Here is a 27,436-nt window from a genome sequence, read left to right on the forward strand (position 1 = left end):
TATAATGTCTAATAAGAGCTGTATCTGGATACGCTGGAACTCGATGTCACTAAACTGCTTTCGTTCGAATATAAGTTTTGTCTAAACTGTAACAAAAAAAGACAATGAATTAAACAGAATAATCGAAAGGTAATTTATAACAATTTAGCAATTGTTATAAATAAATAGTTACCTACTAAATTTAGATTGTTCTATTTATACTTTTTAATTATACAATAAAGTGTTCAAACATAAAAAAATATTCTTTTTTATTTTATTATTTCTTAATTGCTGTAACATATTGAATATTTGTTATTTTTTTTACTGGATTTATTAAAGCTAATAGATTAACATTTTATTGATAGAAAATAAATTAAATGTTATTTACATTGTTTATTTGTTGAGCAAATAAATATAGAACTGTTTTAAATTGAATATTTTTGGTCTTCCAAATTGCAAGTAATAAAAATAAATATCACGTTGTGTGATGAAATTTTTACAGTATAAACAATTTATTTTATTTATAATTTGTTTTAATAAAGTAATAAAAACAAATTATAACTTGATAAAATTAAATGCAAAATATGTTTTTTTTGTTATTTTAAAAATTATTTTTAATACAATTATTATTTTAGATTCATATTTATTAAAACTTTTATTAAAAAAAAATTGAATTAAAATACTAAAGTAATATGCTAAAAAAATTTAAATAAAAAGTTAAACTTATATACAAAAAGTATAAACTGTATATACAATAAAGTTCGCTTATACAGGGTGAGTTTTGAATTAGTGCAGATATTTTTAGGGCTGGTAGATCACGATAAAAGAAACCTATCTTTTCATTACCGTTTTTCAAATAAATCCAAAATAACCGAGTTATATTACTTCGAAAATTTCCAAAAAAATATTTTTTTGCTTAAATTTTGAGAACCACTAGATCTGTTCTGGATTTTCTTTCTTGTAAATTTAATCTACTATCTATGTTACCATATTATCAAGAAAGTATGTTTTTTAATTGAAAATTAAAAAAAAAATCCAAATTTTTTTCAAAAATTCCAATTTTTTTTTTCGCGAAAAAAAAAACTTATAATCGTGTTTCTGGAGTCGAAATATAATACCTCTAAAAATATTTGCACTTATTTAAGACTCACCCTGAATAAAAAAAAAAGAACTAATAAGAATAATTGTATACTTACTAAACTTGGAGTGGTCAGCCATCTTCTGAATGGTCTATTCTGTAAGTGATTTTTTAGTCTGTAAGGCCAGAAATCGTAGAAATGGAAGACCTATGGATTCTATAGTCAGGTATGTGATCTAGTATCCCCCAAGTAATATTCGTTTCCATACACGGGGTTGTACCTGGCTTTAAGCATTGCTAAAAAATAAACACAGCTCACATTACTCACTAACATTTTATAAAGTTTATTTTTATGAAATAACTGTTTTAATTAAAACTAATTTATTTCGGGAAATATTTAATTGGCTAATAGAGAGTTTAAAAAGCTTTCTTAAACATTAATTTTAATATTTTAACTAGTTAATTAAACACGGATTAGTAATTATATTTGGAGTTTAAACTTGAAAATCCTGGAGAAATGTTTTAATTAAAGACGTATGATTAAATTGGCTTTCTAAACAAGTTAAATAATTAAAAAAAAAAGGTTGTACTTACTTTTTGTGTCTGTTGAATAACCGCACACCACCGAACAAACCAAATGAATGTTTTCGAGTTTCGCTTAAATTTTCTCAATGTTCGCTTTGTTTTGGAATAGTGCCAGGATACGTTTACTTATTATTCAAAAAATTCTGGGCATTATAATAACACATTTGTCACAGGATAGTTTGATTAATTTTTCTGTTTTGTTTCTATTTTTAAAATATCTGTTTCGATTGAATTATTTTTTATAAAGGAAGAATACTTTAATATACAAGGTGGTAAGAATTATAATCGAATAACTGCAGCAATGTATTCTGCAGATAAAAATAAGTCAAAAAGTTTGTATAAAATTATGTCCTAAATTGCTCCCTTTTGAAGATACAGGGTGTAGACGTTTCATTTTTATTTCGTTTGTTTCTAAATAATTTCTGAGTAACGCCTATTTTTTGACCAGCACAGCGTTGCCCACTTTAATATATTTTCTTTAAATCGAAATATTTTAGGAAACAAAAATAAATGAATTATAAATATATAAACAGTTATTATTTACATCAACAAAACTCACCTTCTTAACAGCACTTAAGGCACATAAAAGTCATTACTACCGTTTTCCCATTCAAAATATTCTAATAAAGTTGAGTTTTCTACGGCTATTAAGCTATCTTGTATACTTCGGACTACGAGGTTCAAGCACAGGCATATGCGGACGACCTGGTGATCCTAGTAAAAGGACACAAAGAGGAGGACATCTCCTCAAAAATACAGGAAATCCTAGATGCAATTCACGGCTGGTGCACACTGGAACAATTAAGTGTAAACCCACAGAAAACCATGATCATACCATTCACCAGAAGAAGGAAAACAGACAAACTGAAACCGCCCATTCTTCTTGGTGAGACAATTCCGTTTGCGGAGGAAGTTAAGTATCTAGGATTAAACCTGGACAAAAAACTTAGCTGGACCTCTCATCTGGAAAAAACATCAAAAAAGGCTTGCTATGCTCTATGGGCATGCCGCCGAATTTGTGGTAGAAACTGGGGATTAAACCCCAAAAATATGTACTGGCTATACGTGACGGCCATCAGACCTATTATCACGTATGGCGCAGTTGCCTGGTGGCAGAAAGCCAACCAAACAACGGCAAAGAATAAATTGTCGAACTACAACGACAAGCATGCTTAGCGGTGACTGGTGCCTTCCATTCCACGCCGTCAAAGGCTATGGAAACCCTACTCGATCTACCTCCTCTTCAAATTCTTTTGGAAAGAGAGGCGAGATGGGCTACATATAGGTTTCTAAGTATAGCACGAGGAAGCCAAGGAACAATCATGTTCATACAAAACCGGCTAGTAGAAGAACTACAGTCGGATGGGATTCTGGGAATGGTCTCGGATCTCACACCACCAGTCCAACTCTTGACGCGCACCTACAACGTCCTGTTTCCGAATAGGAACGAGTGGGATAAGCCGGGAAACGGTTTATTACATGCGGAAATGTGTTGGTACACGGACGGATCCAAAAACGAAAAAGGATCTGGCGCAGAAATTTACTGCAGCAGTCCAAAGACTGAGATCTACCACAGTCTTGGAAAACACACCACGATTTTCCAAGCTGAGCTATATGCTATTGAAACCTGTGTGCAACTGCTGGTAGAACAGCAATACACCGGGAAAACAATATGCATATTTTCCGATAGTCAAGCCGCGCTGAAAGCACTTGAGGCAACGAAAAGCACGTCTATGACGATTCTTCATTGTAAGAAACTACTCAATATACTGGGAGATAGGAATAAAGTGTCGCTAATATGGATACCGGGACATGTCGGCCTAGAGGGAAATGAACGTGCTGATTCCCTCGCCAAAATTGGTGCAGGCTCGCCATTCGTGGGCCCAGAACCGACACTTAGCGTTCCTAAAAATCTCGCAAGTCACAGGCTCTGTGAATGGGTTACGGGTGCGACGTTCCGGGACTGGATGACAGTCCCGGAATGGAGCATGCCAAGAAAATCCTAACAGGGCCATCCAAACATAGAACAGGAGAACTCCTAAAGGCCGGTAGGAATGGAACGCTTGTGCTCACTGCAGTGTACACGGGCCACTGCCGGCTGAGATCTCACCTACAGAAGACGGGACTGGTGGAAGACGCCGAATGCCGACTCTGTATGGAAGATGATGAAACAATGAAGCACGTTATGTGTACCTGCCCCGCTGGGAGCAGGACAAGGTTTGAGATATTTGGCAAACCCATGCTAGACCTATCAGACCTAGGAGACATATCGCCCTCTGACATAACGGCCTCTATGAAGAGGCTGAGTCTTGAGGATGAACTTTGACGCTCTTATAAATTAGAGCTTGTAGAAACTGAGCCACAATAGGCCCTCGCGGCCCCTATGGGACCCACTCTTAGTCAAATACAAAATACAATACAATACTTCGGACTAAAAGAGGTTCTAAAAAGAACAATGTTCGACTGCAAGGACTACTGGTAAACATTTTTAAACTAAGTATAACAACTCATTTAAACCAAAAACCCTAACCTAACCTAACCAAACGAATGACAATGTTAGGAAATAAATAAATAAATGTAGAAACTTGAAATTTTTTAGAGCAGAACTACCACCTCAATCCCCAGCAGGGAATTTAAGTTCCAGTTCGTCAGTCCGGCCCCCAGTAATCCATAGTTGGCTACAATGAATTTAAAAATTGCGCCCTCGATTACGTAACTAAAAGTTTAATTGGTATCAATAATACGTATTTTTAAATGTTCTGAAAAGTAATAACTTCTTGTTCGTCCCTGTATTACACTACTAAGTGAAAAAATATACAGTTTTGCCATTTTTTGATCTAAAAAAGATCTCTTAGTAAAAATCACTGTCAGTTAATTTGGAAATGTTTTTGTTTTGAAGTTTCAACAGAAACTATTTTATCATAATTTATTCTAGAAAAAATTCAATTAGAGTCCCATTGACATCTAAATTAAATTTCTAACGTCAAAAAACGCCCAGACAGCAATGTTCATCCATATATCTACGTTATTTCAGAAATTATTTGGAAAAAATCGAAATAAAAATAAAATTTCTGCAGTCAGTATCTCTGAAACCAAGCATTCTAGGACAAAAATTTACATAAACTTTTTAACTGTCAGACTGTTTTACAGAATATACTGTCGAAGTTTCCCGAATACGACTGGGACAACCCTATATAATAAGTGTTTTATTAATTATATGATAAGGTACTTACTTAACCATATATTTTATTTGGCCATGAAAAAATCGAAAAAATTATAAACAACATTAATTATTATTTTATTTATTAGAGAAAAATAACAAAAATATATTTTATTTATATTGCATTAATAATAATTTAATCAAATTTCTTGAGAATTTATTTCGTTGGCTTATTGGGCAATGTATGTGAGTTCCCTCAGCTAAAAAAACAAAAAAATATATTGAATATGCGTTTTGTATTTACTTAAAAACTTAATATTTAAAAAATGTTACCTCAAAAAAGTTGGATAAATACATAGGAGTATTGAAAATATATTAGAAAGTTATCTTTCTTAAAGTTTGAAACTGAAGAATTAGAATTCTAGCGTAAAATATATTCAATGAAAATTTAATAAAATTGTATTTGTATTTATTTTATTGTTTAAATGAAAATGGACTATAGAGGCAAGTGATTTTAAATTACTACATGATTTTAATTTTAGATATAAAACAGAAAATATTAGCTTTAATTCAACTGAAGATCTATGGACTAAAGTTCAAAAGATCTCCTGTTGAACTAAATCTATTTTTTTTCTGTTTTAGTAGAGAGAAATGAATTACTTCAGAAGTATATTGCAGATAAATATATAATTAAAATAATAATTATAAGTTTCTTTAAGTGCCTGTTTTCATTATGTCTTTCTTTCAAAATTTTCATAAATATAGAATTATTTTTTCTGGTTACTAGTACAATCAGTATTATTCTGCTTTAAATTAATTATATTTTTATTGTGATATGTTTAATATATTGTGCAAATGAATTTCTGTTTTAAAATATTATTGCGATATTCTTTAAAAAGATCATACGAAAATATAAATAAAAAGGTCACAATTTTTTGAGATATGATGCACATTTTATAATTCTTTAAAAAATTATAAGTTTATTTGAGAATATATTTTATAATTAAAAATATTACTTATCAAAATTTATTGAGGCATAATCTTAGTTCATATTTGTTTTAAAAATACTCACACGAAGAAGCTTATACAATTGCCTGCGGTCTCTCTGGTTTTGGAACCAATAGCGATAGCTCCATGGCCAATTAAAATAATAGTCGAGTGGTTTTCGTACTCTATAGTCAGGTGTGTATCGGTACTCGTCGAGATAAGAGTAGTCTCTACCGAATACAGGGTCGTATTTTAGGGCTAAAGGCATTTTTCTAAAAATTTAGAAACAATAAAATTACTTAAAAAAATAGGTCTTTATATTAGTTACTATATATAATAATTATCAATTCAATGATTAGACGTCTAAAACATTATAAAAATCATATATGTTCTCTTCTATATCTCAGTTCTTAAAGTAGTTTAAATAAAGCCAAAATATATGATCTGTGATGTGTAGTATAACTTGTTTTTAGCACTCCGGGTGAAACATTTGAATATGTCTCTTCAGATATAGTTAGCTTCAGACATAGTTATATGTGGTCATAGTTTCATAATATCATATATTACATAAAAATAATTGTATAATTCTATCGTTTTATTAATGGTTATTATTTTTAATATTCCGTTCATAAAAATTATACAGGGTGCGTCTTAAATAAGTGCAAATATTTTCAGGGCTGGTAGATAAAAGAGACATATTTTCTCTTTACCGCTTTTCAAATAAGTCCAAAATAACCGAGTAATTAGAGTTTAAAATTAAAAAAATATATTTATTTTTAAAAAGTTTTAGTCACCGAATTTTTTCTGTATTTGCATCCTTTTTAGTGTTGTAACCATGGTACTATCCAAGATTAAGAAATTATACCGTTGGAAAATTTGCGGTGAACAGGCACTTAAAAAGTTTTCTAAAATATACAGGAATTGACACACATTACAGAAAATGTATGATTTTAACATTTTTACAAAAAACAGACGAGTTCATAGGTTTGAGATATATCACCCCTAAAAATATTTTGTATTTATTTAAGACTCCTGTATATTTGGTGTATCCGAGTCCATCAATAAAATGTAATTTAAACTATCGAATGACACTTATCGCCTTTTTGAAACTAAGTTTAAATAATGTATTTACTACAGTTGAGGGAACATTTAACAGCAAAACTTCTTAGTATACCTAATTCCTCGTTTTAAGATATAAACCAAATAATATATAAAAATATTTAACAACAAAATAAAATGTACATAAGTGTGTTGGTTCATTACTTTCTCCACAGATGTAATATATTTTCTGGATGTCATTTTTATTGACATATCGGAATAATCCATCAAACTTTATTAGATTAGAAAAAATCAACCAGCATATGTGCCGAAAAAGGTAAAACCCAGCCTGTTTTTTTCTCACTTTAAAATGTTCAGAAGTTGTTAATGTTATATTAGGTTTATATTTAGAAGCGGGAAACTTTTTGACAGTTCTGGATGATACATTGCTTTTTAATTTCTATTGACTAATAACTTATAACTTAAACCACCTAATCTGGGTAAAAAGACCGCAAATTTCTCTAAAAATAAGCATAAATTGCAATAGAAACGATACTTTTTACTATCTTACAAATATTTACCAATTTATTTTAATACTGGATACTAAATATATTAATATTTTTACACTTTTGTATTATACAGGGTCCTGCAATAAGTGTATTTTTTAAAATAAGTAAATATTTTTTTTTTTTTTTTTTTTATTTTTTTTAGGTATTTTTAAAAAATATTTCTGAATTTTTTTTTTTAATTTTAACTTAAAAACATACTTTGATAATATGGCAACATAGGTAGTAGCTAAATTTACATGAAAGAAAATCCAGAAATATCCAGTGGTTCTCAAATGTTATGCAAAATGATCTTTTGGGAAATTTTCAAAATAAAATAACTGGTTATTTTTGGACTTATTTGAAAACGGCAAGAGAAAATATTTCTTTTGGTCAGATTCACTCCCTTGTAATATTTGACACTTATTTTTGGGACACCCTGTATAAATACAGGATGAGCCTTAAATAAGTGCAACATTTTAGAGGTAGTATATTTTGATCCCAGAAACACGTTTATGAGGTTTTTTTTCGACAACAGATTTGGAAATATTTTAAATTTTTAGTTGAAAAACATAAAATGGCACAACACAAATAGTAGATTAAATTTACAAGAAAGAAACCCAAGAAAAGATCCAGTGGTTCTCAGAACTTAACCAAATTTTTTTTAATTTTAAAGTAGGTGTCCGGTGGCGTAGAAGTACATGCTCTCGTCTACCAATCTCAAGGTTGTGTCTGAATCCTACACTCGATTTCATCAAATGATTTTTTTATTAAAATAAAAATAGCGTTTGGGTACCTAGGTCGACCTAGCCTTAAATGAGTACTTGGGATTCACAATCTTCAGGTAATAATAGGCGGTTGAAGCGCAATGCAATATTATCTTCCTTGTATACCCAACGGTTCTTAGCATGGCAAGCTGTACCTTTGTTACTCCCAAGGCGTTAAACGCTATATACGGGAGCTTATTATTATTATTTTTAAAGTAAAATAAAGTTATTTTTTATTTTTTCACAAAAAATTTTTTTCAAAATTTGGATTTTTTTAGAAAATTTATTGGGATTTCTTTTAGTTTTTGGTTAAAAACATAATTTTTTTTGATAATTTAGCAACATAGGTAGTAGATTAAATTTATAAGAAAAAATCCAGAAAAGATCCAGTGGCGCTCAAATTTTAGCTAGAAATATGTTTCTTTATCGATATTTTACCAGCCCCTTGAAAATATTTGCACTAAAAAAAAATAAAACACTAAATCACCACAATACACCAAAACACTTTTACTTTTACACAAATTTGTGTTTTTAATTATTAACGTTGAAGTTTGTTCCTCTAATTTCAGTGTAAGAATTGTGGAACGACGAAAATGTTGTACTAATTTTCAATGTAGTAAAAAAGTTTTTAAATTTAGCCAATAATTATACTTCAAAATTTGCGAGAAGTAGTTTTTGATCTTAAATCTAATGACCTTAAACTTTTAAATATGAAATAGTTGAAACCACTAATTTATTCCACTAATTTCGTGATTCTCTAGGCTTTTGAAAAAAGAATTTTGTAATCTAGTATAAAAGAATCCTAAAATTCTAAAATAAGCATATATTTTGCAATGAAAATATCATTTAAATCTACAAATATTTACAAACATATTTTTTAATACCCCTTTAATAAACATATTAATATTTTATAGTTTTGGATTGTGTATGGAAAATATCCAAAACATGAAAACAACATTTTAAAACGCATCATTCCTTGTCATTCTACATTAAAAAATATTATCGTGCACAGAAAATAGAGATATAAAACACAAAGTAATTTTAAATTAATAAATACATAAAAACTTACGTTTACTTAATACACTTTAAAACAAAAATTTGCAATTATTTTAACCTGGATATTAGACGGTCAAACTTTCAATGGAATATGTTCTTGAGGTAAAGATTGCGATTTAAATTTAAAGTGCCCGAGTTGTGAGTGTGTTGGTACAGGGCCAAAACATAGTCGGTGTGTGTATATTTATTTATATTTATGTAATGAATTTTAAACAACTGTCACATAGTTGGAAGAGTCCTCAGCGTTCCGATGAATCGAATTTTTGTTTTATTTTTCCCGAAAACTATTCGCAAAGGTGTGTCAGCTTTAATAAGCGTAATACAGGTGTGATTTATATATTTTTCAATTTATTTTAGGCGGGGTTTTTTGTTGTGATATAACCTAATATGGAAGTTAAGTAGGCCAGTTTGAGATCTCGACAACCAACGAAAAATAAAACAAAAAAAAAAAAAAAAAAAATAAATGTTTTAATCAATTAATAAATTAGTTTGATGTATAATTTGTAATATAAACATTTTCGTTAATTTTTTTATTAGTTTGGATATAAACTATATTATCGGCACATTTGTAGGGATTGCTGATTTGGTATCCTATATGTATACAGATAAAAATCTTAACCCTAATTCGTGTCGAAAAATTGTTTTTTATGACGATGTGCAAACGAGTCAATTTCCTGTGCGCAAAAATAAACTCGCGTAAAATAACAAACAGCGTAATAGAGAGATATCGCTAAACTCAATAGCGTGCATGGACGTTAATAAAGCCAGATGTTATTTCCTTTACGTGAAGTAGTATTAATTCTCTTCATTTATGTTATCGGATCGGAAAGAATTTTGATCGCGTCGCGTCCGCTATTTAAACTTAACCTAACTTTGAATTTAAAACTTTGAAATTGTTTTGTTTACTAGGTATTTTAAAACTAAAGGGCTGAAGTGCTTATTTCCAGTGCTTATTGTTCAACGTCTGCCAGTGGGTTTAGGCAACAAGCAACAAATTCCCTTAGAAGGGCTAAGTCGTCATCTGCTGTAAATCTAAGACTCTTTATAGGTTCTTAGTATTGGAAGAGGTGTAATCCATATTTTGAGCCATATTTATTTAATCAAACTAATCCCAGCTAATTAAATATCAAACTACCTAATAAAACTAAATTCAAAACAATTCAAACATAACCTATAATAAAAGATCTCGCCGGCTGGCCTCGGTTGTCAAATACCCGCACATGCCCATTTAAGCAATTTTTTAAACGTTATCAGAGGTTATTTAGAAAGAGCGCCTGGCGTAATTGATCCGCAAATTACGTCAGGCGGTAACGTTTATTAGCGGGTGTTGCGTTAAAAATTGACTCGCGCAATTCGCGCATATCGTAACCATAGTTGATAAGGTACGCGTAAATACTGAATGACGCTATTCGCTTCCGATATCTCTTTAATAGCTGTGCCGGTCAGGCGCTGTGCACAATTTTTAGAGGCCATAAGTGGGCGTGCTATGTGCGCAAACTAGTCACCTAACTAGTGCCCGATTCCGAAAATTGGAACCACGAAAAACAATAAAGAAAAAACAAAGATTATAATCTGTATAATCTGTGGTAGGATACTATACTGGGTGCGTCTCAAAAGTGGCTCACCCTTATAACTTTTTTTTTCCAGATAAAAAAAACGAATTTTGGTGTATTAGTATATGACATAAATTAGTATTGATTGACGTATTCAATTCTTTTCGGTCACTTCCTGTTCCACAGGAAAATAATACAAATTTTGATTTATAAATGACGCCCTTGGTATTTATTTGCTTCCTTAAGGCTCCTTGATTAAAAAGTAATGTTTTTAACACAGCCATGGCACTCTAGATTGAAATTTAAAATACGATTTTTTTTTGAGCGAGAATGTTAAAAGCTGACATATTATGATATGTCATTCTATTCAGCGTGTCATTTTCTATCGAATAAAGTAAAAAAATACCGAGGGTGCCATCAGGGTTCGGAAGTAGTTAATTAAAAGGTAATTTATCTGGTTAACTACGTGTAGTTTTTCTTCAAAAATTACGTCTTTTCCCGTTCATTAACTACATGAAATCTACGTTAATGAACTACGTATTGATATTATGATATAAAAAACATACTATAAATAAAAATGTTTATTTTGATAGGAACATGTAATGCATAGGCTTTTTATTTAATTAAAGAATTACCAAATCATAAAAGAACAGAATTTAATGAATAACACAAATATTAAAATTATTATAAAATACGAAAACTCAAAACATTTAGACACATTATGTGTTTTCTAGCTTCAATTTATTATAACCTCACCTCAAACCTGCCTCAAACCTTTGATATTTAAAAGTTACATACTTAGGTTACATAAACTACACCCTCTACATAAACTACATTAACTACATGTAATGTAGTTTATGTAGTTTTTAAGAGTAACATGTAGATTTCCGATCCCTGGGTGCCATTTAAAAATAAAAAGTAATAGTCATTTCTGGTGAAACAGGAAGTGACCGAAAACAACTGAATATGTCAATCAATCCTAATTTATTTCATATACTAATATACCAAATATCGTTTTTTTACCTGAAAAAGTATAAAAGTTATAGGAATCAGCCACTTTTGAGAAACACCCGGTATTATCATATCCAGTTCTTCCGGTTTCTTTAGTAGAAGCATTGACAAAAATATTTTTTTAGTCTATGATTTTAACTCCATGTGTGTCTCTAATTGGTTGATTTAGACTGATCGAATACATCATTATTTCTTAACCTATTATATAGCTCAAATTGTAAAATAATTCAGTAATATGCTCATCTAATTCTAATTCACGTTACCACTACGTATACAGGATCATTTTCTTCATCAATTGCTACAGTAATCATAGTTTATTTTGTTGTCTGTCAAATTAATAATCAATTAATTTTCAGGAAAACCACCACAACAAACTAGAATCGATTTCTGACTGATATGTATGAAAATCTGTCACAGAGGTTGACTGAAGGGGACTAAGAGATGAAATGAATAACCTGTTTGAATAAACCTTTAGAAGATCTCGTTGAGGTAAGCACACATTACAAGGATACATAATGAATCTTCAATGCCACGACTACAATAAACACTTTAAGCTCTTTAATTTTAAGTTCTAGGCAAGTGTTTTGGTGTCTACTAGATGTCTGTAAATATCTGGTATAAGACCAAAAATAATCCCAACTTAAATTGCATACCTCATATTGTTTTTTACACTCTTCGTTCTACTGTAAATGTGTATTTCTACAGTGTGGCGCCTCACATACAAGAACGGTAGTTTATATGGAAATGAAATTTTGGGAGCATATCCCATATAGCACGTCCAAATGAAATTACATTTCTACAAGGGAGACACATGAGAAACAACATATGTTAAAGTGAACCTAAGTGTGCATCTAGTTCTAACATATACATATGAGATACATGCAGGTTTATATTGATAGAATTGTGTGATACAGTGTTTACTAGTTGTATACCGTATGCACTCAAGATTCTAAAGAGTTTTTTGTAACGTGACAAATAATTATTAAAATGATGAAATCTGACGTCGGTATATGAGAGATACAATGTATAAGTCATATGTATGTGTGATACTTCGTATCATAGTTGTGCCTATAGTACACACTTTGTAAAAATGTGACGTATACACATAATATAAATATCTATATAGACACTTTGTAATAGTGTACTGTTGTGTCTACATTGTAGCATGAAATGAAGGTGTGCGCATGCGCGGATAGCCTCAGCGTAGCTACACCGACCAAGTGTATCTTATGTGTCCTTTCTCCTTTCTCCTTTCTAGGAGTGGTATGTGTTAGCAGCCATTATTGTTTTATCATTCGGAAGCTCTATATAAATGTTCTGTTTGTGTGTAGTTTAAAAGAGATTTTAAGGTAAGTACACGTTTTTAATTACTTTGTTACACCTTCCTAAGAGTATTATTATTATAGCAGCGATTCTTCCCTTAATCGATACCCAATTTACCAAATTTTGACTCAATGAATGAAAACTCCAAATATTCTTGTATAATGATAATGAGGTTAGCTGAGTTAGCTCTGCAATATATTTTTTTAATTTGGAAATAATAAAAATCTAAATGGACCAGAGAAAGAAAGATTTAAACACTCCAAGAACTTCTTACACTGATATTCGGTAAGTTATTGATGCATCAATATACAGATATGTTTAATATTCAATAATCAGTTTCATATAAAATTTAAGGGTGAGATTGTTAATCTGGAAATAAAATACAACAAAGTCCAACAGAGTGCTCGATGAATATGCTAAACCAAACCAAACCAACTGCTTCGAGGGAAAAAATGAGAAAAAAATGACTAAACGAGGTCCACCAAATCGTGGCGATATACCAGTGTTTACCATTTTAGTATGTTGTTATACTAGGTACTTATATTTTTAATACATTTTGATACAAATTCTGTTCTTTTACAGTGTTTTCTTACTTCTGGTTTCTGCAGTGTAAATAATTATTATTATTGTGTTATTTGCGCTATTGCGTTCCATGATATAAAGAAATATAAGAATTTTATTTTTTAACCACTTGCATTTTATGGAAGAAAAATGGTACATTTAATACAAAACAAAAATGGAACAATTTTAAGGCTACTTCCCTTGAACTTACGATCGAGATACTTTTGGAAAATACAAAGTTTTGCCTTCCTAATTTTCGTTCTAAAAAGATATAATTGGTATCATTGAATAAATATTTCTTAAAAATAACGAAAAGTTAGGCATCAAAACTTGTATTATTTTCTAAATTCGTTCATAAGGAGTAGTTTTATCTAGCACAAGATGTATATACGAAGCAAAATACATACGTATACACGCGATAGTCACAACTGCAATGTGTAAACATAGTTTAAACGTAATACACAAGCACTGTGTATCCTACGGCACACTGTGTATCCCTTACTTTGTGTATACGTAAATGCTATACTGTGACTACATTGTGAGGCGGACGTTTAACCTTTGTGCATACGTGTTGAACTACAATGTGTAAACGTAGCATATTTACATCGGGGGAATTGTGTCACCCTGTGTCTACATCTAATAATGTAAACACATCGTAAATGTGATTTGATGTGCTGTATGGGATGTAGCTTAAATGAAAGCATTTTATAAAAATATATAGTGTTATACAGGCTGTCTCCAAGAAAAAGTTACACATCAAAGTGTTTTTTCTAATAGAACGCCCTAAATATTAATTAATTTTCGGCTTCTAGGAAAATAATAAAGGTGTGTTTTATTAAAGAAGCATATGCTAAAGTGTTGACATATTTCACATTTTGTAAAAATGAAGAGTAAATTTTAAATTTCAATAACAGCTGTCACTTTTAATAGCAAGTTACTCCTTTATTATAAATGGAACACCCAGTATATTATTTCGATATTCATTGGGAAATTCATAACTCTTCAAAATAATTAATTTTGGTTGCCTACCCCTCAGACAAAGATTTTCCAAAATATTTTAATTCTTATGATTTTGCGTCAGTAGTGCTTTATTATTTAAAAAAATCTAGGTGGCTGTGATATACCTTTTGTTAATTTAACAAAAATTAAAGATGTAGAATAAAATACTCAACGGTAATAAAAAGATACACTTTTAAAACATATTTAATTATTACAGAATTAAATTTGACAAAAATGAATTAATGTGACAAAAATTAGCTAGATGAAATCATATGCTCGAAATACTTCCCTTCCTGTTCACTGCGTAAAATAATTCCCTTTTCAGAAGATCTTTTCATTTAAAAGGCATATGTGGAGTTCTACTTCGAAAACCAGCTACAATTATTTCTCTCATGTTGTCGACACTAGTTTAATTAGGTCGAGTTTAATCAGCGGTATTTTACTAAAAACTACTAATTTTAGGTATACAACATAATACATAAAAAATATAGAATTTTACGCAGAATCTAAAAATAAAATAAAAAAGAAGGTATTAAAACTACTCGTGAGGAGGGCGTGGAGGGGTTTTTCTTTGGCGTTTCCTGTTGCCTCGTTCAATTTTGTTTAGTTTTAAGCTATTTCCAAAAGGCGGCGGTATCTGTACCCGAGGCAAAGGACTTTTTTTTATAAATCTCAGTGAAATAAGTAAACCCAGACGTTTCTAAAACAGCTGTTGTTACAATGATATTTCATTAATTAGATTTCGTTTTATGTTGATATATGTATATATTCAACAAGATTAATATTTGAACACGCGTTTATAATATGTAGAGAAGACATTTAAGAACAAAACTTTTTATTCAATCTGCAGGAATATAATTACAAAATGTTTATTATTTAATTTTATTATTATAAATGAATTAACATATAAAATTGTATATGTTATGTTTGTTTAAGCGGCCTTAATTGATTAATGCCGACATCATCAATATATCAAGCTGATTGGAAAAACTATTGATTGACCCCGATGTCGATAAAAAATACTTTTACCGTGTACTGTAACTACCGTGTACCCGCTACTTCGTTCGCGTCGAATTAATTTGTAATGGTGATGGTAAAGCAAAGCAAGAATTTCCATTAACATACAAACTGATGGATAAAATTTTCTCACATTTATGTCAGCATGAGAAAAAACAATATGGCGATATTATTATATAACTTGGTAATATTTGAGGGGTAGTTTCATTTCGTTGGAATCTGACTTTCGAGAAATCCGTTTGTCAAAAATAAGCGTTTTACGTCAAGCAGTTTAAGCAGAGAATCGTGGTTAATCAATTACCTAACTTTTTGGGACATCCTGTATGATTTTTTAAAAAAATTTAAAATATGTAAAAAACAAAATAAATTATGCGTGTCCAAACGTTTTCCCGAAAGGCTAACCGTTTTTTAAATAACAATTATATTTGAGGGGCGTTTTCACCCTCTTGGAATTTGAGATTGGAGAAACTCCTCCTTATCGAACCTCTACACCCCACAGTCAATCCGTTTGCCAAAAATCAGCTTTAAACATCAAGCAGTTTAAGCAGAATCGTGATTAATCAATGACCAGATTTTTCGAAACCGCCTGTATACATTTTTAAAAAATCTTAAAATATGTAAAAAACAAAATAAAATATATGTGTTTAAGCGTTTTTGGGAAACTTGACCGTTTTTTTAAATAAAAAATATTGTAATATTTTAGGGGTGGTTTCGCCCTCTTGGAACTGGAATTTCGAAAAATCCCTTTTTCCATAAGAATCTCTACACCCTAGAATCAACCTGTATGCCAAAATTGAGCTTCTTACGTTGAGTGGTTTGAGCAGGATCGTGATTAATCAGTATGTCAGTCACTTAAGGATTTTATACAGGGTGGTCCATCGAAAACGTTCCGCAAGGCATAACGGCTAGGGTAATTTTTTTTTCAGTAAATCCAAAAACACGTCGATTTTGTTTGTGAGGGGGACAACTCGGTTTGCGCAGATATTCAATAAACGCCATCCTGACAAACACCTTTATTGCAAAATTGTTCGCGATTTAGTAGCAAAATTTCACGAAACTTGTTCCGTTATGAATAAAAAAAGGCAGAGGGAAAATCCTGTAGTAAATGAAGCTATGGAGGTATTCGTATTGGGCCAAGTTGCCATGGATAGTACGTTGAGTACAAGAAAATTAGCCAATGAAACCCCGACGAGAATGGAAAGCTCTTTTCATTGCGTCGCCACTTGCCCCCCTTCCCATTGGAAAAAAGTTGGTTGAAGATTTTGCAATCATTTTTGGGGCAAAAATTGTTCCCCTCACAAACAAAATTGACGTGTTTTTGGATTTTTTGAAAAAAAAAATATCCTGGCCGTTATGTCTTGCGGAACGTTTTCGATGGGCTACCCTGTATATTAGTATAGATAGTGTCTAATATTGTATAGATAATGAATGGTACGGAACCGTTCGTGCGCGAGTCCGACTCGCACTTGACCAATTTTTTTAAAGTAAGTAGTAGTAAAGTTTCGATCTATTTTGGGAAACTTGGGAACTAATTTTTATAACACGGGTTTATATTTGAATTTAATTCTGAAAGTATTTACAGAAATGTTTTGCAAAATGTTTTACATACGAAATATTTCCAGAAATATTTCGTAAAACATTTCGAGGATAGTGTAGAGGCTGTTTTACTGTTAATAATCACACGTTTAATGTACAAAAAGGGAGATAAAAATAAAATATAATATACCAAATTATAGAGCTTGGTAATTATGAAACGCTAATAAATAATTTTCTCTTGTAAATGATTTTCTCTACGACCTCTGTAATTTTCAGACGTAGTTTCTGTTATCTTCCCTAAATTATAAAACTTTTTGTGTAGACAAAATGAATATTCTTGCCGAACTATTCCTCCTATTAATTTAAACTTTTCTCTAAGGCAAATTCGTTTGAACTTTAATTATTAAGATTTTCTTTGCGTTCCTTTATTTAAGGAGAAAAAAACGAATTTAATTAGCTAATGCTAACAATTAGCAACTGCAATTGTAGAAGAGAGTTAAAAAAACTGGTAATCGTCAAAGTAAAAATTAAGCAAATCACAAAAGAAAATTGCAGAACCGCCGACTGCACCTTCAAACCAAAACAATTTCTTCGCTGAATAATAAAATATGAATATTTTTCATTAAGAGATAGCCTTGTGTTTCATAAAGATGTTTTTCCAGTTAATTTTTATCAAGGCTTGTTCTGTGCAAATTTTGCATTTCTATGGATTAAAGTCTCTTCAATTAATTTAGTACATTTTGTTGCAAGTATTAAAATGATTATATAATTTTATTCTTAAGTGGTTTGCATAAATAGCGTTTAAAATACAATGGTAATTTAGCTATATAAATATACTTTAAATATTTTTAATTTAATTTTTATTTATTAAATCCTTTTTCTCAGCTTACATAAATAGAAATATTATATAAGTTAATATTAATATTCTTTAGTTATATATAGTATCCTATAAAAAAACTCAAAATTTAAGTGAGGATGCAGTCAATAATCACCACATAGGCTAATAAAACTACTTTTTCAAATTTGTCAAGCTTTCGAGAATTTTATTCCCATCATCAGGACAGTTTTAGCAATGAACATAAACATCAGTGGCAAAATATGTCTTTTTGCGGACGACACTAGCTTCATTTGGAGCAGCAAGGACATCACGGCACCTTATAGGATTATATCAAATAACTTAATCACCATTAAATCTTTGTGCGATTCGAACCTCCTGAGTCTCAACATTTCAAAAACTAAAGCTTTGTCGTATAAAAACTCGTAGCAGCCTTTTGTACTTAACAACACCACCATTGACGTCGTCAAATCTGTAAAATTCTTAGGGCTTGTTGTGGACAATTTTCTGAAATGGGACATACATATCGAAGCTTTGTCGAAAAAATTGAGCTCTGCCTGTTTTGCATTAAGGTCTGTTTCTAAGGAGCTTAACTTGTCAGTGGCTAGAACTGTTTATTATGCACTTTTTGAGTCGGTACGTGTTGTGCGACTCAATTTGATCGCATTTTCAGGCTCCAGAAGAGAGCTGTTCGATATTCTCTGGAACTAAACAGCAGAACTCATTGCCGGGACTTTTTAAAAAAAAATAAAATATTGACTCTTCCTTCCTTATTTATATTTGAATCCGTTTGCCTAATACGTAAACATGTATCAGCTTCTTAAGAAAGGCCATCTCACACTTATCCACTCAGGAACGCGGAGCAAGATCTTTATCTACCTACCCCACGCTCAGGGTTAGTTAAAAGTTCAATATTATACAACTCGAGAAAAATGCACAATCACCTACCATTTGAAATCAAATCCATAACATCATTTTTTTCATTTCGCAAAGCATTGAACTCTTATTTACTAGACAAGGCTTTCTACGCCGTAAATGAATTGTATTTTGAAAGTCAAGTTTGATCTTGTAAACACTGGTCTAATGTTTGCTATTGCTATATTTACTAATGACATCGAAATGAATTTATTTAGAGGTCATTGATATTTTACTATAAACTAGCTAAATATTTTTGAATATTATTTTTATTTTTTGTTCTTTAACATTATAAACATTTATAAATGTTTATTTTAACAATAAGACTAACAATATTATTTGTATAATGTTTTGTATTATCTTTTGTTTGTGTGTTTGTGTACCTTGTTTTTTTACTTTGTTTGTTAGTTTACCTTTGTCTACAAATTGAAAATTTTTTTGACAATAAAGGCATTTATTAATTTCTAAAATGTATAAATAAAAAAAGGCATTAACATTTTAAAATTGTATAACAGAAAAAAACAACTTACGACTGAGTCACATTAACAAAAAAACATCCTCTGCACAAAAAGGCCTTAAAAACTAGCATCGTATGACATTGGAATACAAGGACATTTCCTTTATAAAATATTAAAATACATATCCAACGATATTACTTTTCCATTAAACACAAAACAAAAAAGATTTTTTCAAATTTACTAAACTAATTTCTACATTGTTATTTCGAGTTCGATCAAACAGTGACTGTTTAATAAAATACCAATGAACTGAAAATTCCAGAACTCTCCTTATCAACAGATTTTTTTCCTATTAATATAAATTTCAATAAAAATTTAGGGTATATTTAAAATTAAATTTTTATTTCTCTATATTCATTATAAATTATACACATCATATAAATGAAATACAAGATATTTACAAATATGTTTCTTCTTTATAAAACTGTCTCTGTTGTTTCTTATAAAACTTACAAATATAATATAATTGGCATATAATCCTATGCGCTTATGTTCTAGTTAATTGCTAAATATTTCTTTGTTTCGTAGTGATCGAAATATGAAACTTTGCTGGTCTGTAACAGAAAAATAGTCGAAATAAATTAGTTTATAATAAAATATATTATAAAATTTTCTTTTCTTAATACAAAAATAGCTTTACAAAACAGAAAATAATAATAATATTTTTAATTTAAGTAAATATGAAATGGACATTAACTTACTCTCTGAATTGCGAATGGATAACCAGAGGGCATATAATCACAGAATACTCTCAAACCTCTGTAAGGAACCCATACTCTTGTTCTAAAATACAAAAATAATATAAATTTCTATAACAATTATACAGTGTGATTTTTACCCTATACGCATAAACTTGGGAAATTATTGCTGATGACAAATAATGACTAATAATGAAAAAAAAATGTTAGTAAAATATTTTTAGATTCTGAATTAATTTGAGTTTTTTTTTCACAAAAATTTTTCAACTTTATCAGTAAATGCACATTCAATTTAATGGAATTTACGTTTTTTGTTTTTATTTCAAATAGTTTGTTATCTCCGTAAATAAAAATATTTTACTATTGTTTTTTCCATTATTAGTCATTATTTGTCATCAGCAATAATTTCCCAAGTTTATGCGTATAGGTTAAAAATCACCCTGTATATGAATGATACATTAATTAAATTATTAGAAACAACTAGAAAAGTGTGAAAACTCATAGAGTTTTTTCTAAAAATATAACTCTTAAATCATTACTAATTATTTTAAATATTTTTAGTTTTAAGATTTCCTTTTCTCAAATTTAGCTGTATAATTAGGTTCTCACTTTTTGAATGAATATGTACTTTGTTATAAAATTTTATATATTAAAATTGAATTACAAATAGAAATAAACAAAAATAGTAAATTAATTCCGTGTTTAAGTAGTAAAGAATTTTGTAAATTGATATTCATATACAGGGTATCCCAGAAATAAGTGCAAGCATTTTAAGGTGTAGTAGATCTCGATAAAAGAAACATATTTTCTCTTTATCGTTTTTCAATTAAGTCCAAAATAACGGAGTTATTTTACTTTCTAAATTTCCAAGAAAAATGATTTTTGCTAATATTTTGAGAACCACTGGATCTTTTCTAGATTTTCTTTCTTGTAAATTTAATCTAATACCTATGTTGCCACATTATGAAGAAATTATGTTTTTAACTAAAAACTAAAAAAAATCAAAAAATTTTTCATAAATTTTGGAATTTTCAAATTTTTTGTCGCGAAAAAAAAACTCATACGCTTGTTTCTAGGGTTAAGCTATACTACCAGTTAAGATACTTGCACTTATTTCTGGGACACCCTGTATAAATAGATTGTTTACACATTTTACAATTTTAAATCCATACATCAATATGTTTCTGATATTTTGACTAAGATATCAAATATAATATAATATAATTATTATTTCAAATCTTCAAAAAACACTTTCAAATACTTTTATTATAACTTTTTTTTTAAATTGGTTCAGTGTCTTTTAAAACGAGACAGTTTTATTGTAACATTTTATATATTTTAATTTAATGTGATAGTTACCTAAATGGATAATCATAGTATGAGCTGAGTGGTCGTTGAATTTTTTCGTCATAATAGTATCTAATATCGGGAAAATATCGGAAGTTATATCCATCCTCGTCCCTGTAATATTTCAGTTGCAACATCCTAAAAATTAAAAATCCTTTGATCTACTAATGCATATTTTATTAAACGATACATCTATGTTTTCGTACTGAAAAGTTAAGAGTAATTTATAACTTCTGTCGCACTAAATATCAATTTAAAACCCTGTACCGGGTGGCCAATGAAGAATGGACGCCGGCTGTATCTCAGAAACTACTTATCGTATAACTTTGGGAAAAAAATTCTAATGAGTAAATCGACCAAGAGAAATCGCTGGAAATTATTTTCAAGTTCGAAAAATGTCCGCTAGGGGGCGTTTCGCTGATAGCCAATCAGAAAATGTTTTTTTTCTCAAAAATATGCAGGTGTAGAAGTATTTTAAATATTACTATTCTAATCATCGAGAAATTTGTAATTTTTTTGATATAGAGTAAAACACTCTATATCATATTTTATGAGATAGAGCAAAACGCTCTATCTCATAAAATAAAGTAGTGGGAGAAGGTTAAACTTGCTTTCATTAAAATAAGGATAACTCTGATTTAGGTTAACCGATTTAAACAAACTAGGGCTCGTTTAAAAGAGCATTTCTTCCTTAATGATGTCCAGTGTAAATTTTGTTTCCATCATTATTTTCGTGATAGCTAGAGGGCGCTGTTTGACATCATAACAGATATTGCGCTTTTGCATAAAAAAATTAAATAGGAGGCTATATTTCTGTTTACACAGTTAAATAGAGCACAAAATTTCCAAAATATCAGCGCAAACCGCAATTTTCTATCATGTTTCTAACAGGAGATATTAAGAGAACAAATTATGTTAGGCTGCCGCTCAGGATTATATAGTCTAAAAATTATAGTAGTAGGCTAGGAAACAAAAAGAGGTAAATTAGTTACGTCAAAATATCAAAACGTTTAAGTTCAGTTTTCATGCATCCGAATTTCGGGCGTTTTCTTAAAAAAGATGACGTCATAAATTTTTAAACGTGTTTATGTAACATTATCGTCCATCCACATAATTTTTACGAATTTCTTGGTTAATTATACATAGGTAGTTCTCAGATTAAAATGTCCGAAAGTCGGACAATCAATAATTTTTTATTAAAATTTCTAGAAATTTTGTGCCGCCATATTGCTTTTAACAGAAAACGGCCAAATTTCGTATGGCCGAAAACTAGGGGTTTATTTCATGTAACGTCATTTAGCTATTAATCCAAGTTCGTTCTTGATTTCACTTGTTTTCGTGTTTTACTTGTCGTTTGAGTCACTTTTTATAGAGCCCCGAATGTGCGAATGTTAACAATATGCACTGCTGGTCCAAATCTACCCTGGATGCAAGTAGTTCAGTACCAAGACCGTTGGCAGGAATTCGAGGATGGCGAATGATTATCTGAATGAAATGAACTATCCATAATTTCTAAGAGATGAATTGCCAATTTTGTTAGGGGATCCATCATGATGAAAATGCATTTGTTGCAATTTCATCAGCATGAATGCAGTTGGTGTAGATAATGCAGTTTGGTGCAGTTGTGTCGCATATTTTGCTATGAATGTGTGGGGCTTCTTGGATACCACTTTAGTAGATAGAGACGCTGGAGCGGCATATATCCATGGCTAGTTAGGTCATCGGGTTCAATATGCCTGGGTTTTAATTTATGGGGTCGAATCAAGAACGAACATAGATAAATAACAATTAAATGGTATTAAAATGAAATAAAAATATATGTTTTGATATTTTAACGTAACCAATTTTCCTCTATTTATTTCCTAGCCTAATACTATAATTTTTAAACTATATAATCCTAAGCGGCAGCCTAACATAATTTGTTCTCTTAATATCTCCGGTTAGAGACAAGATAGAAAATTGCGGTTTGCGCTGATCTTTTGGAAATTTTGTGCTCTATTTAACTGTGTAAACAGAAATATAGCCTCCTATTTAATTTTTTTATGCAAACGAGCAATATCTGTTACGATGTTAAACAGCGCCCTCTAGCTACCACGAAAAAAATGATGGAAGCAAAATTTATACTGAAGATAATTAAGGAAGGAAAGCTCTTTTAAACGAGCCCTAGTTTGTTTAAATCGGTTAACCCAAACCAGAGTTATCCTTATTTTAATAAAAGCAAGTTTAACCTTCCTCCACCACTTTATTTTATGAGATAGAGCAAATCACTCTATATCAAAAAAATTACAAATTTCTCGATGATTACAATAGTAATATTTAAAATACTTGTTCACGTGCATATTTTTGAGAAAAAAACCATTTTCTGATTGGCTATCAGCGAGACGCCCCCTAGCGGACATTTTTCGAACTTGAAAATAATTTCCAGCGATTTCTCTTGGTCGATTTACTCATAAGATTTTTTTTCCCAAAGTTATACGATAAGTAGTTTCTGAGACACAGCCGGCGTTCATTCTTAGTTGGCCACCCGGTACATACAATGAGAAAAATGTCTATTTCACTTAAAGCAATTTTTAAATACATTGATTATTTGTATAATCAAAGACGATTTACGCAAACGCATAGGCAATGCTTGAAATAGGAAGGAGAAAATCTTCACAAAGGAATAATTCAAATATACAGGGTGTTAGGTAAATTAATAAAATGTGAAATTATGTTTTTTAACTAAAAAACTAAAAACACTAAATCACCACAATGCACCAAAACACTTTTAGTTTTACACTGGACGCGCGTTTCGCTAACCATGTTAGCATCATCAGCAGATGATTATAAAATGAGTTTATTATAAAGTGAGTTTATAATCATCTGCTGATGATGCTAACATGGTTAGCGAAACGCGCGTCCAGTGTAAATGCTAAAAAGTGTTTGGTGTATTGTGGTGATTTAGTGTTTTTATTTTGCTAAAAAACTAAACTAAAACTAAACTTAACTACAACTAAACTAAGAAAAATCCAAAAATTTTTTCAAAAAATTCCAAATTAAAAAAAAATACGCGAGAATAACCTTATTATATCGTGTTTATGGGGTCGAAACATACTACCCCTTAAATTATTTGCACTTATTTAAGACACACCATGTATATTTTGTCTGATTTAAATTAAAAAATTGTAAATTAGAATTGAATTTCAAATGTTAGAATAATACATAGCATAACAAAACAAAATACTAGCATTTTGACAACAAATGACATAAAATAATAGGTTAGAGAAAATAAAATTTTACTATTAAGTCAAATAAATAAAATTTACGATTCACTAACTCTACTATTAAGTGTTTTTACCCGTATCTTTTACTGTCTACTAATCATTGATTATGTTTTAATTAATTCTTATCTTCTATAATACAGAAAAAGTTATGCAATATTGGTACTTACGTGTATGATTCAATGCACTGTTATAATTTTTAAACTTCAGGTTCAACAAAAGGTGGAATGTGAGTGAATGTCGCTACTGGGAAACGGCCAAGTTTTGACGCTTTTTCAAGGAATGCCAATTCACACGGATTTAGAAAATAAAATTAGCTAATTTCAGATAGGTGAAATTTAATCGGAAACCACGCACTTCTGTAGTCAGACAAATTTTTAATATTGAACTTTGAATTATAATATAGGTATTCAATTTTATTAAGTGAGGATTTTCTAAAGGACGCAACAAAAACAGCAATTTTCAAAAATGATAATTAATAATAATTAATAATAGTAACCACGATCAGTATTAAAAAAAAACTACGTGCAAAAACTAAAATGATAGGCCTGTTTTCATGTTCAAATATGCCAACACTCCAGTTTTACGGTACGGTTGGTAAAATTCTGGCAACCTTTTGAATTTCGAGCTCGTAACATGTCAAAAATGTAAATTTGTTTGGGTAGCGCTTTAACGTTACCAGATGTTTTTGTTGACAAACGCACGTAAACTCTAATAAGTACCACAATAAATACACATATATGTAAAATTTATATATAATCCTGGGCGAAATTTAAATTCGATTTAATTAATAATAAATAAGGGAGGAAATACCACCAACTAAATTTATCGTTGTACGTAGCCATCAACAATGATTGAAATAATTGGATATTCTGATTTTACTTGTTTGGTGCTAATTCGAATATTTATCGGCTGTTATCACTAGCCTTAAAACGGAAACGGACGAAAAATTAAGTAATATGATTAATTTTTTGACGATATTTAAATTCGTTTTCCATAATAATCTGAGACTAGTCAAAACGAGATGAGAAATAAATGGATTTAATCTGAATGATTTCCAATTTAATTGTTGAATATGTGTATTAAATAATATAGGTTAGGTTACGTGCTCGTAACTTCGAATAAAAAGATTAAGGCATAGATAAATGAGACAAGTTTAGATTGGAAAGTGCCCATAAGAACAATGTAAACACTATTTGTGTGTTGCATACAAGAAACTTTATTTTATAAAAGGACATGTACGTGAAATACCTATGAAATATTGGAAACCGACGTTACGCCACGATCCACGATGGTTTTTGCAGTTCACAGTTCACAACACAGTTTTTTAGTTTTAATGCCACTTTTTCACAATTATCACGGGTTTGAGTACCTAAATTTTAAATTAAACTCCCAAGATAGCAATAATTACTTCTGAGAATGGACTATTTAAACACATTTTTTTTTCAATGAACACGGTTTAAATTTTAAAAGATTTTATAATTTTTGACGATTCTGACTTTGACAATAGAAAATTATTTCTGTTATTGTTTGGCGATTGTTCTTAGCAACCGCTATAGCAGCGCCAGATCGCGTAAAAACAATTAGATATATATTTTGACGGGCTTTTCAATCTAAATTTATTTCCTTTATCTATGGATTAAGGAAGGAGTATAATGCTATCCATGTATTAATGCGTGGTTGACAGAGGATGGACGGAGGAAGAGGACTCTAGGGTGGGAATCCTTGACAGTTCTGTTTAACGATTCGTTTGAAATATTTGAATTTGATTTGAAATTTTGCGGATTTGTCAGTCTTTACTGAGCTTATTTTATGTTATTTGTTATTTATTCTAATACTGATAGTTTAAAGGTAGTTGATCTGGAAGGATTGTGGCAGGACTTAAATTAACAGTGAAATTATTGCAATTTATCGAAAAAGACTGTAAAATAGTTGTTTGTGTAGCGTGCGGTAGATCTTGGTATAAAATGGAAGGAAATAATGGAATAACTTTTCGGTTAGTAAGTGACTATATAATATACATACTACACACGTGTAGTAAACCGATCATTTATAAAATTCACTTAAAATTAACTAATTATATTATATTTTTGCTTTTATTTACTACTTGTCAAAGATTAGATGTCAAAGAATTTAGATACGTCAATTTAACTTATCTGCTTCAGTAGCGTATCGGATGTTTGTGTTAATAAATAATTATTATAACTTATTTTTATTAGAATTATATATTTTTATAACAATTTTAATAACTACCAACACTTATTCGCAACGCAAAATAAAACAAAAAAAAAATTGAGTCTACCCCACGTCTACCCTACATCATATTTTTACACGTTTTGAATAAAATTAGAACGGCACTGATAAACCGAAATTTAAGTCGGCCGTTTTAGAGTCCATCGCGGTCGATCTATTTTTGATATGCTCCTTCCTTAATTTTTTTATTCAATGGCTCGTAATAATCTTTGATAGTAAAACTTATCTTAAACTAGTTTTATTAAGATATCTTAAACTAGTTTCATTTCTGTAAAATGTTTGTTAAAAGGTAGGTATCTAATATACAACAAAACACATTTGAATTTAGTTGTAAGAAATTTTATTATAATTTTTTCTAAAAATAAATTTAAAATTCAAAATGTGCTTTCATATGTGTGTATCATATTGTTCCATC

The 27,436-nt window shown here is 30.1% G+C and overlaps 2 long non-coding RNA genes across 2 annotated transcripts; both read right to left on the reverse strand.

The window, feature by feature from the left end:
* Positions 1 to 1,278: 1,278 nt before the first annotated feature.
* Positions 1,279 to 2,720, reverse strand: LOC115875125. The gene is made up of 3 exons (XR_004048972.1): positions 2,485 to 2,720; positions 1,652 to 2,434; positions 1,279 to 1,354 (listed from the first exon to the last, which is right to left on the reverse strand). It is a non-coding gene; the product is annotated as an uncharacterized LOC115875125 (long non-coding RNA).
* Positions 2,721 to 4,928: 2,208 nt separating this feature from the next.
* On the reverse strand, positions 4,929 to 13,811 carry LOC115875126. The gene is made up of 4 exons (XR_004048973.1): positions 13,801 to 13,811; positions 9,209 to 9,213; positions 5,875 to 6,061; positions 4,929 to 5,062 (listed from the first exon to the last, which is right to left on the reverse strand). It is a non-coding gene; the product is annotated as an uncharacterized LOC115875126 (long non-coding RNA).
* Positions 13,812 to 27,436: the final 13,625 nt, after the last annotated feature.

Source organism: Sitophilus oryzae, unplaced genomic scaffold, assembly GCF_002938485.1.
Source record: "Sitophilus oryzae breed Bouriz unplaced genomic scaffold, Soryzae_2.0 scaffold_1324_pilon_pilon, whole genome shotgun sequence".
Lineage (NCBI taxonomy): Eukaryota > Metazoa > Arthropoda > Insecta > Coleoptera > Curculionidae > Sitophilus > Sitophilus oryzae.